This window comes from Panthera tigris, chromosome D3 (genome assembly GCF_018350195.1).
Source record: "Panthera tigris isolate Pti1 chromosome D3, P.tigris_Pti1_mat1.1, whole genome shotgun sequence".
NCBI lineage: Eukaryota > Metazoa > Chordata > Mammalia > Carnivora > Felidae > Panthera > Panthera tigris.
The window spans coordinates 74,284,406-74,296,306 of NC_056671.1; positions in this window are offsets into that span (position 1 = coordinate 74,284,406).

Genomic DNA, 11,901 nt, shown 5'->3' on the forward strand with positions numbered 1-11,901 from the left:
CCCACAAAGTAAAAACTTTGAATTGTACTTAAGAGCACAACCAAAGAGAAACAGAAATAACAGTTAGTTGAGGCAGAAAAAAAAATTGAACTCTCTTTTAAAAACACATTAAAATAATATTTGATCTATTTGGGAACACAGGCTATATTTAGTTAGGATGAACTGTATATATTGGACATTGCAAACTGTTGGCCCCTGAGCCACATCTTGTACCCAGTTTGTTTTATTTGGTCTGTCCGCTATTCAGAAAAAATTCTTAGTGACTAGAAACATTTAAAAATTGGGAGAATCCACATAAAAATCTAGCTTTTTAGTTCTTTCGAAAAAAAGAACCTGGCAGCATCAGGCTTGTGTTTCTGCAAGTTAAGTTGTCGGCTGGAGGGAATGGAGACCAACCATCTCCTTTAGGCGGGGTGTGTTTTCTCCAGTTGACCAGGCTGCCACCACTTCCTAGTGCCTCCCTATTACCTGGTCTCTTTCTCTAATTTGTGTTACCTGGCCAGTCCTGCTGGTCTTCTGAGCTTGCAGCGCTGCTAGGTGTATATCAGTTCTCCCAGCATAATGTGATCATACATTCCTTTAAAATGTTGGGCCCTGGCTGTGAGGTTAATACAAGCCCTGCATTGCAGCCCACTGCATTGCCCTGCAGCCCACTGCATTGAGTTTTCGGTAGTTTGAGGGTGTGATCCTTCCTGTCCTGCTGTGCATTGGTGCACTTGGTGGCTGTTGTCTGCTCTGACTTAACCACCAGTGGGATGGACTTTGGTTTTCTGTGACTGGCCAGTACTTTCAGGACACAGGCAATAAATCTAGAAATATTTTTGTCAGTTGGTGCCGGTTAGTTGGCCTGATCTGGAAGATTAGGTCTGAAAAATACTAGTCCACCTTCCACTTCCCTTTTAGAAGGTAAGGACTTAAGATTGTTCCTTATTGAACTTGAGGACTCAGTGGAGGATAGAGCCAGTCACCATTGGTTCGATTCCAAATCATCATAGCTTTGGTTCTAAATTCTTGTGATTATAAGCTGCAGTGTTACAAGGTTGTAAATACAGGATGTCATAGTGTGTATAAACTATGATAGAATGGATAAATAAACTGCCATACATGTTTAAGCATCAATGAAGACATTTTAAGATATAGAAAAGTTAATTTTCCCATATGACTTTTTAATTTAATTTAATTTAATTTAATTTAATTTAATTTAATTTTAGAAAGAGAGATTCAAGTGGGGGAGAGGAGGGAGAGAGGGAGAATCTCAAGCAGGCTCCATACTCAGCGTGGAGCCCAACATGGGGCTTGATCCCATGACCCTGGGATCACTATCTGAGCCAAAATCAAGAGTTGGATGCTCAACTGACTGAGCCACCCAGGTGCTCCACCCATATGACTTTTAAAGTGTCTTCCAAACAAGAATCTACCTAATAATGATTCTGGCCTTTAGGGTAATTATGGTTTAGTTGAGGTGCTGGGACATATGTATTAATGAGCAGTGATAATGTAAGGCAGCATGTATGTGCCAAATCAATATTACAGACAGTAAACGGTGTAGGAATTCAGGGGAAAGTGTTAGTGTTGTGGGCTACATAACTTGGGGAGAACTTATTAAAGAACTAGGTTGACCTTGAGGTTTATTAAACAACAATTCTAATGACAGCTTTTGGTCACAATAATCATTTAGAATAATCATTTGAGGGATTGGTTCTGGAGCAAAAGATTCCTCTAAAAGTGAGGAAACACTTAAGCTTTTCCAGTGAAGTTCAAAACTATTTAAACTTACTGGCTTTCTAATCAAATGAAATTTATGTTAAAAAAAAAAAAAAAAGAGAGCGAGAGAGAAGAATAAGAAGGAAAGAGAAGAAAAGAAGGACCAAACCAATCAATCATCCAGCCAGCATTTAATCCATTCAATCCAATTCTCCGCTGGGAGAATCAGAGGTTTTCAGCTAGGGACGGCTGGGACCTCCATCACCTTTCACAAGCTTCCTTTTACAGATGAGGAGACTGCAGTCTTCTGAAGGTGTGTTGCCTGAGGTCACAGAGCTTAGGCTGGGGAGCCCTGGAAGAAGATGATCAGCAGGGAGAGAATTTACCTCCCTGATGGAGATTCTGCTGCCTTCACAGCCTCTGAGCTGCATTTATGCAACTTTGGAGCTAGGAGTGAGCAGTCCTGATTCTGAGGCTTTCACCAGGGCTACGTCTCCTCTCCAGTATCTGAGATAGCTCGTAAAGCCAAACTCGAGTGACTAAAACATCAAAATTCATACAGATACAAAGCTATGCAAACCTATTCTTGATATGCTGTAAGTAGGTTTTTCTTATGATGAGTTATCTTCAGCGATTCATATTTTAAGTTCTTTTTGATAGGATTAAACAATCCAATAATATCATTTGATGGCTCTATTCACAGTTTACTTCTGGACCCCATGCAGCCCCCAGGTGGCCTTTTAAGCAAAAGCACTTAATTACTTCCTACAACCTAAGGGAATGTGAAATTACAAATACTGCTAGATTACTAAAGCACATGTTTGGCTCATAATTTGTTCTTCTGCTCATTTCCATCATGTGATGGAATAATTTAGAGTAGGGAAACAGAGAGCAAGGGGACATTTTAACCACATCACTTGCATGAACTTTCAAATAAGATTTATTAATTTATCCTTAACATAGAAAATTTGGAAAAAGATGAAATGCATCGTAGAGTTCAATTTATTAATATGACTCTATTATTTATTTAAAGAATCATAAATTTCCAGATGTAAGACACTCCAATAGTAGATAAACATTATTGTAGAATTGCTCACGATTTATATTATCTGTATCCCTAGCCAATAATATGCATAGCTAGGAGATGGCCAATTAGTATTATGAATTAACTGGTACACAATCAGAGAGTTTATTCTTGTACTTTAAAATTTTAAGTGTAACTCTTTCAAGTACAGCTTATGACTAGTTTGTTATGGGAATATGAGGGCATAAGAAGTTCAGGTTTATTTTTTTTAAAAAGTGATTTTTGAATGGAGGGGATTCCAAAAGCTGAGAGGAAAAAAAAAAGCCAAAGTCAGAAATATTGCATCTTCATGACCTTTTCTTTTATGAGTAACTAGAAAATTTGAATCAAACTTTCCAAAATAAATTTTTCTTTGGCTTGAGACTAAGGCATAATAATTTTCGGTTCAAAAGGAGCTGTTGGTGGACATTTTTTTTGACAACATGAGAAAGGAAAGAAATTACAGCCCCAAATAGAGTAGTAGCTGTTGGCTTAATTAGGGAGCAGGGACTGTGGTGCCATAATTACTGGAAATGATGCATCCACATCATCCATGTTTTTAGCTGGGAAATTTACCTTCCTTTCTGAGAAAAACAGAGATGTGTCATCTGAACTGAAAAATTCCTACTGATGTCACTCAGCATGCCATACATCTATGATTTGTCTGTGTGAGGAAAGTAACATGGGTGAGGAAAATAGAATATATGTGAGAATCCCAACAGAAAAACTGGAGAGGAGTAGAGAGCCTGAGGAAGGTGGGGAAAAGCTAGCTGAAGAAGGATGAGAACTTGTGAGATCCATGGCGACTTTGTTGACACTTCCCTACACAATTCCAAAAGCAAGGCAGAACTCCTGAGATTTCATAGGTGGCTGAGAATATAGGAGGAAGATATACAAAGAGAGAGTTTTCTGGAAGCTCTACGAAGACAGGGCAGAAAAGATTAGAACATGTTATAAACATTCTGTTCATGTGTGTTGGTTGGTGTGGTCTTGTCTCCCCGGCCCGCTGGTCTGGAACAAAAGTCAGTCTCAAACATAACAGCAGACACCGGGGAGCCCTCCAACAAAAGATCACCTCCCAAAGAACAGGAGGTGGTGATGATGGAATGCCAGCCCGAGGAAGCAGAAATATCAGAGAGCAGCACTGGGGTCCACCGAGGCTCCTCACTGCCTCTGAATGAACTGCTCAAAGACCAGGAAGTGTGCTGGGAAATGACAAGACCCGGGATCTGCCTTGCAGAGAAGCACCAGACACCTCTCTGGCCACCAGGCGCTGGCCACAGGTGACAGGAACACCATTCTTGGTGCGGTATGGGGGAGAACAGGGTTATGACTCACATCTCCAAGCAGATGTTGTGTCTCTGCTTTTCTCCCGGGGTGGAACAAACACAGAAGGCCCACTTGGGGGAAAGCTGAAGCAGTTCATTATCTCTTCGATTTGACACCATTTCCTCAAAACCGCCCCCTGACAATGGGCAACTCAGAAGGTGGCTTGGTTTCTACTGACCACGTGGTATGAGTTGCATCAGGTTTGTCACCGTCCTGTTGCATGGCTCCCTTAACAGCACTTCCCCTTCCACCAATTTCCATTGACATATACTACTGAGCACCTGTCAATGCTGGGTGCTCTGCCAGACATGGATAGTAGACAAATAACACCAAGTCCTTGACCTGGAGAAGGTCACTGCCTAGGGTGGGCAACAAATAATTTTGTTAACTAGAAGGATAGAGGCCTTCCTGAGGAGCAGAGGAGAGGGTCTGAGCTCAGCCAGGCCGGTAGGGAGGCGGTGAGGCAGTGACTCATGACATTGGCAAGTGGTGAGAAGAGGGAGGTAGGTCCAGCTGTTGCCAAAACAAAATCACTTGGTAACTCTTCATTTCACCAAGGCCAGCGTTTTATTTAGCCTCTTTCTTCCCATGCCCCTGGTTTGACTCAGTCTTGGAGTTGGCACCAACAATGTGATTAATGCCTGTCCTAAATTCATTGGACATGATCCACTCTCATCAGACTTCTTGTTATCACCTAAGCCAGAAACCGCAGAGACGTCCTACCCTCTCCTTCTCCTGCAAACTTCTTTGGAATTGAGCCCTCACTCTGCCCAATCTTTGTTATCTTCACTCTTCCCCAGGTTCTCTCTTCCCTCACTTGCATTAGTGCTCCAGCCTCCTAACTGACTGCTGGCCCGTTCTCAGGCCTGTTAACCATTGCCATGAAGCTCTTTCTAGATCAGAGATCTTGTGTCATTCTACTGCTCAAAATCTATCAATGGTTTCCTCTTGCAAACAGAATAAAATCCTAACTCTTTGGCATGATTTAAAAAAATCCTTTACAAAATGCTTATACAGATACCATCAAAGAAGATGTATAGATACCAAATAAGCACATAAAAAAATCCTCAACATTTTTTAGTCATTGCGAAATGCAAATTAAAACCACATATATACCACTATATAGCTATCAGAATGGCAAAAATTAAAAAGAATCACTGTACCGTACCTTGGCTAGGATGTGGAGGAAATGGAGCTCTCATACATTGCTGATGGGAATGTAAAATGGTACAACCACTTTAGAAAAAGTTTGGGTAGTTTCTTATAAAGTTGGATGTGCATTTACTATATGATGCATCCTTTCCATTCCTCGGTATCGCCTAAAAGAAATGAAAAGAGAAAGATATACACAAATGTGCATAGCAACTTTATTCATAATGATCAGAAACTGGAAACAGTCCAAATGTTTATCAGTAGTGGATTGGCAAATAAATTGTGTATTCATATGGTGGAATACAGCCATAAAAAAATAAGCTATGGGTACATACCACAACATAGTAATACTGAGTGTAAGAAACCATCAAAAAAGAGTATACAGTGGACTTTTGAACAACATGAATTTGAACTGCATGGGTCCACTTATACACAGATTCTTTTTGATAAATACAGTACAGTACTGTAAATATATTTTCTCTTCCTTGTGATTTTCTTAAGAACATTTTTTCTCTAGCCTATTTGATTATAGTATTTGATACATAATACATGTAAAATGCAAAATATGTGTTAATTAATTGTTTATGTTATCAGTTAGACCTCTGATCAACTGCAGGCTATTAGTAGTTCAGTTTTTGGAGAGTTAAAAGTTATACACAGATTTCCAATCATGAGGGGTTTCAGTGATCCTGGTTCAAAGGTCAACTCTACATGGATTAGTTTGCTAGGGCTGTGATATCAAAGGGCCACAAGCTGGGTGGCTGAAACCACAGAAACTTATTTTCTCACAATTCTGGAGGCTAGAAGTCTGAAAGGGTTGGTTTCTGGTGACCTCTCTCTTCTTGCCTTGCAGATAACTGTCTCCTCCCTATGTCTTCCCATAGTCTTCTATGTACCTATATGTCTCTGTCCAAATTTCCTCTTTTTATAAGGACGCCAGTCATATTGGATTAGGACCTACTGCAAAGACCTCATTTTAGTGTAATTATTTCTTTGAAGACACAATCTTTGAATGTAGTCACATTCTGAGATACCGGGGGGTGGGGGCGGTTAGGACTTCTAACATATGAATTTTGGGGAAATGCAATCCATCCAATAAAACTGTGATTTCATTTATATAAAATTCTAGAAAATTCAAACCAATCTATGGCAACTAGATAGCAGGAGGAAGATAGGGGGAGGCAGAAGGGACAGATTAGGAGGAGGCAGAAGGAAACTTTTGGGGGGTGATCGGTACATTCATTATCCTGCTTGGTGAATGTTCCATGGGTGTAGACACATGTCAAAACTTCTTGCATTGCACACCTTAAATATGCATAGTCTGCAATAAGTCAGTGACACCTCAGTAAAGCTGTTCTTTAAAAAATGATATTTTACGATCTTACATTTGTATTCTTCACCAGTGCTAGGTCCAGCCCCTTCTTTTTAGCCACCACGCGGCCTAGTTACACCAAGTTCTTATGGCTGTTTGAATATTGCAAACTCTCTTATATGACCAAGACTTTGCAAGGGCTGTCTGAATGCCCTTCTTCCTTCTCTACTTAGTGATCACAACTCAGATATCACTTTGCGATAGCAACTATCTCCAGGCTGAGTTAATTGTCCACCCTTCTTGCTCCCATAGTTTTCTTATAGTACATTTAATATTGGCTTTTGGCTATTTATTTTCTTAGTTGTCTCCTATTAAGTTATTTTTTTTGAGGGCTAAAGATTTTTGTCTTGATATCTTTTCTTAAAAATAAACTTTTATTTTGGAATAACTTTAGATTTATCGAAAAATTGCAGACATTGTACAGAGTCCCCATATCCCCTTCACTCAGTCTTACTTATTAAGGTTACTGTTTCCCATTACTTTTTCAAAACTAAGTTACCAACACTGGTACCTTACTATTAACCAAATGCCAGACTTTGTTCGATTCCACTCATCTCTCCATTCAGCCCCTGCGTTCCCGGGTCGAATGCAACATACCACATAACGTTTTGTCATCATGTGTCCTTCATCTCCCCAGATCTGTGACGATTTCTCAGTTTGTCCTTATTTTGTGATATCTTTTCAACCCCAGAGTCTAGCCCCTAAAAATAAAAACAGAAAACAATAGCAAACATTTATGATGCCTGTATATGTCAGCCATTGTTCATGTCTCTTTGCACATCATCTTATTTAACCCTCATAATAATAATCCAGCAGTAATTGCTATTCTTATCACTGGTTCAGCAGATGAAGACATTGATGCTCAAAAAGCATAAGACATTAGTTAGCTTAGCTCTTAACACTATTGTGTAGGTAACTAATAAATGTTTGTTAGGTAAATGGATTAATTTATAACTGCCTTTCTCTATGGGTTGAATTGTTAGGAGGAATGAAAATGCAGAATTGGCACAATATCAGATCTTAAGTAAATAAGATACATTGAATTATGGGAGGACATTGTGGGAAAGGATGAGGCACGGTCCTGCTTTGGCAGGAAGTGAAATCTCTCTGCCTGACTCGCTCACCAAGCAAGCTACAAGCCAGAGTTAGGCCAGTGTGGCCTTTGTCCTGCCCACCAAGGACAAAGGCCTGTTAGAAAAGACCATAGGTTTACCACACCACGAACGTGAAATCCAAGACAGATATTTATGATAAGGAAATGATCTACAATGCTGAACTATTTTACAGGGATTGTGGAAAACACCCAAATCTATAAAGATTGGCCATTCAGCTGAAATACCACTGGAAGACTGAAAGCAAACTCATCATGTGCCCAGCATACTTTACACAATAAAATAGGCAAGGAAGAATCAATAATTTTTCTCTGGACACCCTTGTGGATTCCTTAAAACAGAATGCACTGCTATCCCTCCCTCCGTGGCACTTCAGTGTGTCTTCAGTGCAATGAAATCTTTGTGAAAAGTCTCTTCAAACTGGATGGATGGTGAATCACGTCAGTTCACTGCCCACCACCCAGCGCATGCTAGGGCATCCTTTACCTTTGTCTGGGTCCTTCTCATCCTGGGGACCGGAGGTGAGGTATGCTGGGAAGCTGAGTCTAGATCACCATCTTCGTTTACTAAATAAAGGGGCTTGGGATTTGAAAAAAGACCCAATAGTTCACAAAAAGTCCTTTTCATTAAGTTTCCCCTGGGAGGTTCTTGATAATGAGTTCTCATTGTAATAACAGTCAAAACCTGTAGAACATTTGCAAAACCTGGAACATTATGTAACCTGGGAACTCGAAGGGTTGTGCTACTGCTTGGCTTTCGGGGCTAAAGCCATGTGAGGGTAAAGTGGAAGCGATCATTTAGCACCTCTCGAGAGGAAGAGAGAGAGAGCGAGCGAGAGGGAGAGCGAGCGAGATTCTTGCTGAGAGCCCTCTTGTATCCTTCTCTGATGAGGGTACATCCCATTGTGACAACTCTGGATCTTGCAGGACACTCAGTCATATAAAGCGGGGCAATTACCTCTATCCTTTCCTCATTGTCAAGTATCTGTCTCTGGAGGATGTGGAGTTATTACAGCCGCTTCCTGACTACTCAGTAGAAGAGTGGTTGCCGGAGGCAGTAAGACAAGGAAGTGGCATATAAATATCTTTTTTTCCTGTATTTAGAAAGCCACATAGTAATCTGCCACATATAAACTAGGGCTAATCCAATTTTCAGTTTTCCCCACTTTGATCTCTTTGCTTAAAGAGTCCGTTTCATCTCTTGGACTCTGTACCTTAGATCAGGGATTGGCCAACATTTTCTGCAAAGGATCAGAGACTAAATATTTTAGGCTTTGCAGGCCACACAGTCTCTGTCACAACTACTCATTTTTGCTGTTGGGTTTTCCATGTAATAACAGTAAAAACATGAAAACAGCCATAGACAATACATAAATGAATAAGCATGTTGTTTCCTAATAAAACTTTATTTGCAGAAACAGGTGGTGGGCTGGATTCTATCCAGGGGTCATAGTTTGCCACTGCCTGCCTTGGATAATAGACTGTAAGAGCAAACAAGAATCATTAAGTTATTCTTCATAGCATATTCCTTTTCTTTGCTATTGGCATTTTTATAGTTGGTATGTTCTGGATGATGTTTATTGAAGGTACACATTATATTACTATAAATATTAAACTTAGAAAGGATGCAGCATTTGGATAGAATTTTTTTTACAAAATAAAACTCAATCCTGTCAGAGCTTAACCTTACACATCAAAGCTGATACTTATTTGAAAAAGCCTGGTGAAATTTAATGCAGAATTTCTTCCTTGGGTAATTTTAAATATAATTATTTAGGATCTTTTACATGTATTATGTTTTACCTTGTCAATTTTTCCAGTGCTCAGCTAGCTAATGATAATATCCTAATAATAATAGATTATTATTAGAGTTATCCCTTTTATCCTTCCATCCCATTCTCTCTGGCATAATCGTTAAAGCCACATTCTTCCAGACCATTGGGTGTGGCCCAAACCTTTCCTGAAATTTCGAACAAAGGTTTATGAAAGTCCAAATACCATAGTCTATCGGATAACCTAGATTAATAGTAACAAGAAAGAGAAATCTTTTGTAAAACACCTTTAAGATAGTCTCCATTTGGTGAGCTCTAACAGTGAGTTAGCCTCTTGTATCTCCAGTGCAGTGTAGTCCCCTGAGCTCATGTACCCATCTGACAGTGGGTGTCTCCATCTGGGTGTCTAATAGATACCTCCCCGATAGTAGTATTAATCCTACCACTCAGCAAACCCATCTTTCACTCCACATTTATTTGAATAACTAGCACCACCGTATATTCGGATGTTCAAGCTCCAACTGTAGGAATTACCCTTGGTTACTCTCTTCTTCTCACCCCCCACATCAAAACCGTTACTAGGTCCTGTAGTCTGTATGGTCAGAACATACTCCAAAGCTGCCTCTTCTCCCCATCTCTGTTGCCACTCTACCTATCCCAGCCCTATAGCCTCTAGCCTGGATTACTTTACTACTTTCAAATCATACAGTAAAATCCATCTACCTGTGTCCCTCTAGTAGTGATGCATATAGACCGCTATTCATTTTGGCTCAAGCCAAAGGAAGGAGGGTGTGACATCTGATCACGTGATCCAGTGATCCTGAAATTTGACTTTCAGACAGTCTCACCCCCGATCTGTACCAAGGCCTTTGCACTTGCCGATCTTTACCCCAGATATTTGGGTGTCTGCCTCTTTCTCAACATTCAGGTCTCTGGACAAATGTTTCCCCTTCCAAGAGTTCTTCCCCTGCCATCCTAGCCAAAGCTGTGTGCCTAACCCCTGTCTTTCTCTATCTCATCACCCTATTTATCTTCCTTATAAAAACCTGTCAGTTACTGTACTTATTCGCTTATTTGCTTGTGTGTTTATCATCTGTCTTATCCTGATACACAGAAATGCTCCCAGGGCAGAGACCTTGTCTATGTTTTTTGCTTGCCATATCCCTAGCACTTATAAGTGTCTGGCACATAGAGGGTGCTCAAAAAAGATTTTTTGCCTACCACTGGACTTGCTCCTCTACATACATGATCTCCTTCAGTCCTCAGAACAATCTTACAAGGCAGCTACTTTTATTAACATCTTGTAAGTGGGCAAACTGAAGCTTAGGGAAGTAATTGACTCAAGGGGACAAGGCTGTTAAGCGAAAAAAGGAGGTGTACTGCCACCTGCACACCTCGTGTACCACAGTGTTTATGCCTTTGCATGTGGTGCTCCATTGCCTAGAACGTTGTTCCTAGCCCCTTCCCACCATCTCTGCAAGTTCACTTGTACCTGTCCCCCAGAGAGTAGGTCAGTTGCTTCCTTTTCCTGGAGTGTTTCCTGATGCCTGCCAGTTAGAAGTGTGTTCTCCCTCTTTTATGTGAACTTCTTATACCATCCAGGTCTGACCTTGTGTGATAGTTATTTGGTGCCCAAGTCGCCTCCTCTTCTAGATTGAGCAGCTCTCAGCTACAGAGACCATCTCTGCTCATACTGCTCAGTAAATATAGACTGACGTTCATTAATACAACAAGTACTTATTGACAACCTACTATATCCCCACTTATGTAAGCACAGGGGATAGGGCATCCAACAAAAGAGAACGACATCACTGACTTCCCGGACCTTATGGTCTTATGGGGAAGACAGACAATGAGAAAGATAAATAATACACACTGCATGCAGTGTAGATAGTGAGACGTGCCAAGGGGGACAAAATCCAACAAGGAAAGAGGACAGAGAGTGTTGGAGAGGAGGGTGGAATTCAAGGCTCCAGGAGAGGATGGCCAGGGCACGCCTTGCAGAGCAGGTAACTGGAGCCCAGGCCTGAAGAAAATTAGATTTCTGGGAGATATCCGAATGTAGAGGATACAGGCAAGAAGAACAGGCCATCCAGTTGACTGGAATAGGGAAAATGTGCAACACAGTCATAGGAAGTGAGGTCAGGGATGTGTCAGGAGCCATGTAGGGAGGACAAGTAAGGATTTCAACTTTTATCCCAGTGAGACGGGAGGCAATTGAGAGGCAGGAAGCTATTGAGAAGAATGACTGCTTTGAGCCCACCAGTTAAATGCCACTTCTACTGAATCTAAAATAGTCTACACTCAGCTCTAATGCTAATCGTATGCTCTTTAAAGAAAATCTAGGGACGCTTGGGTAGCTCAACTGGTTAAGCATCTGACACTAGATTTCGACTCA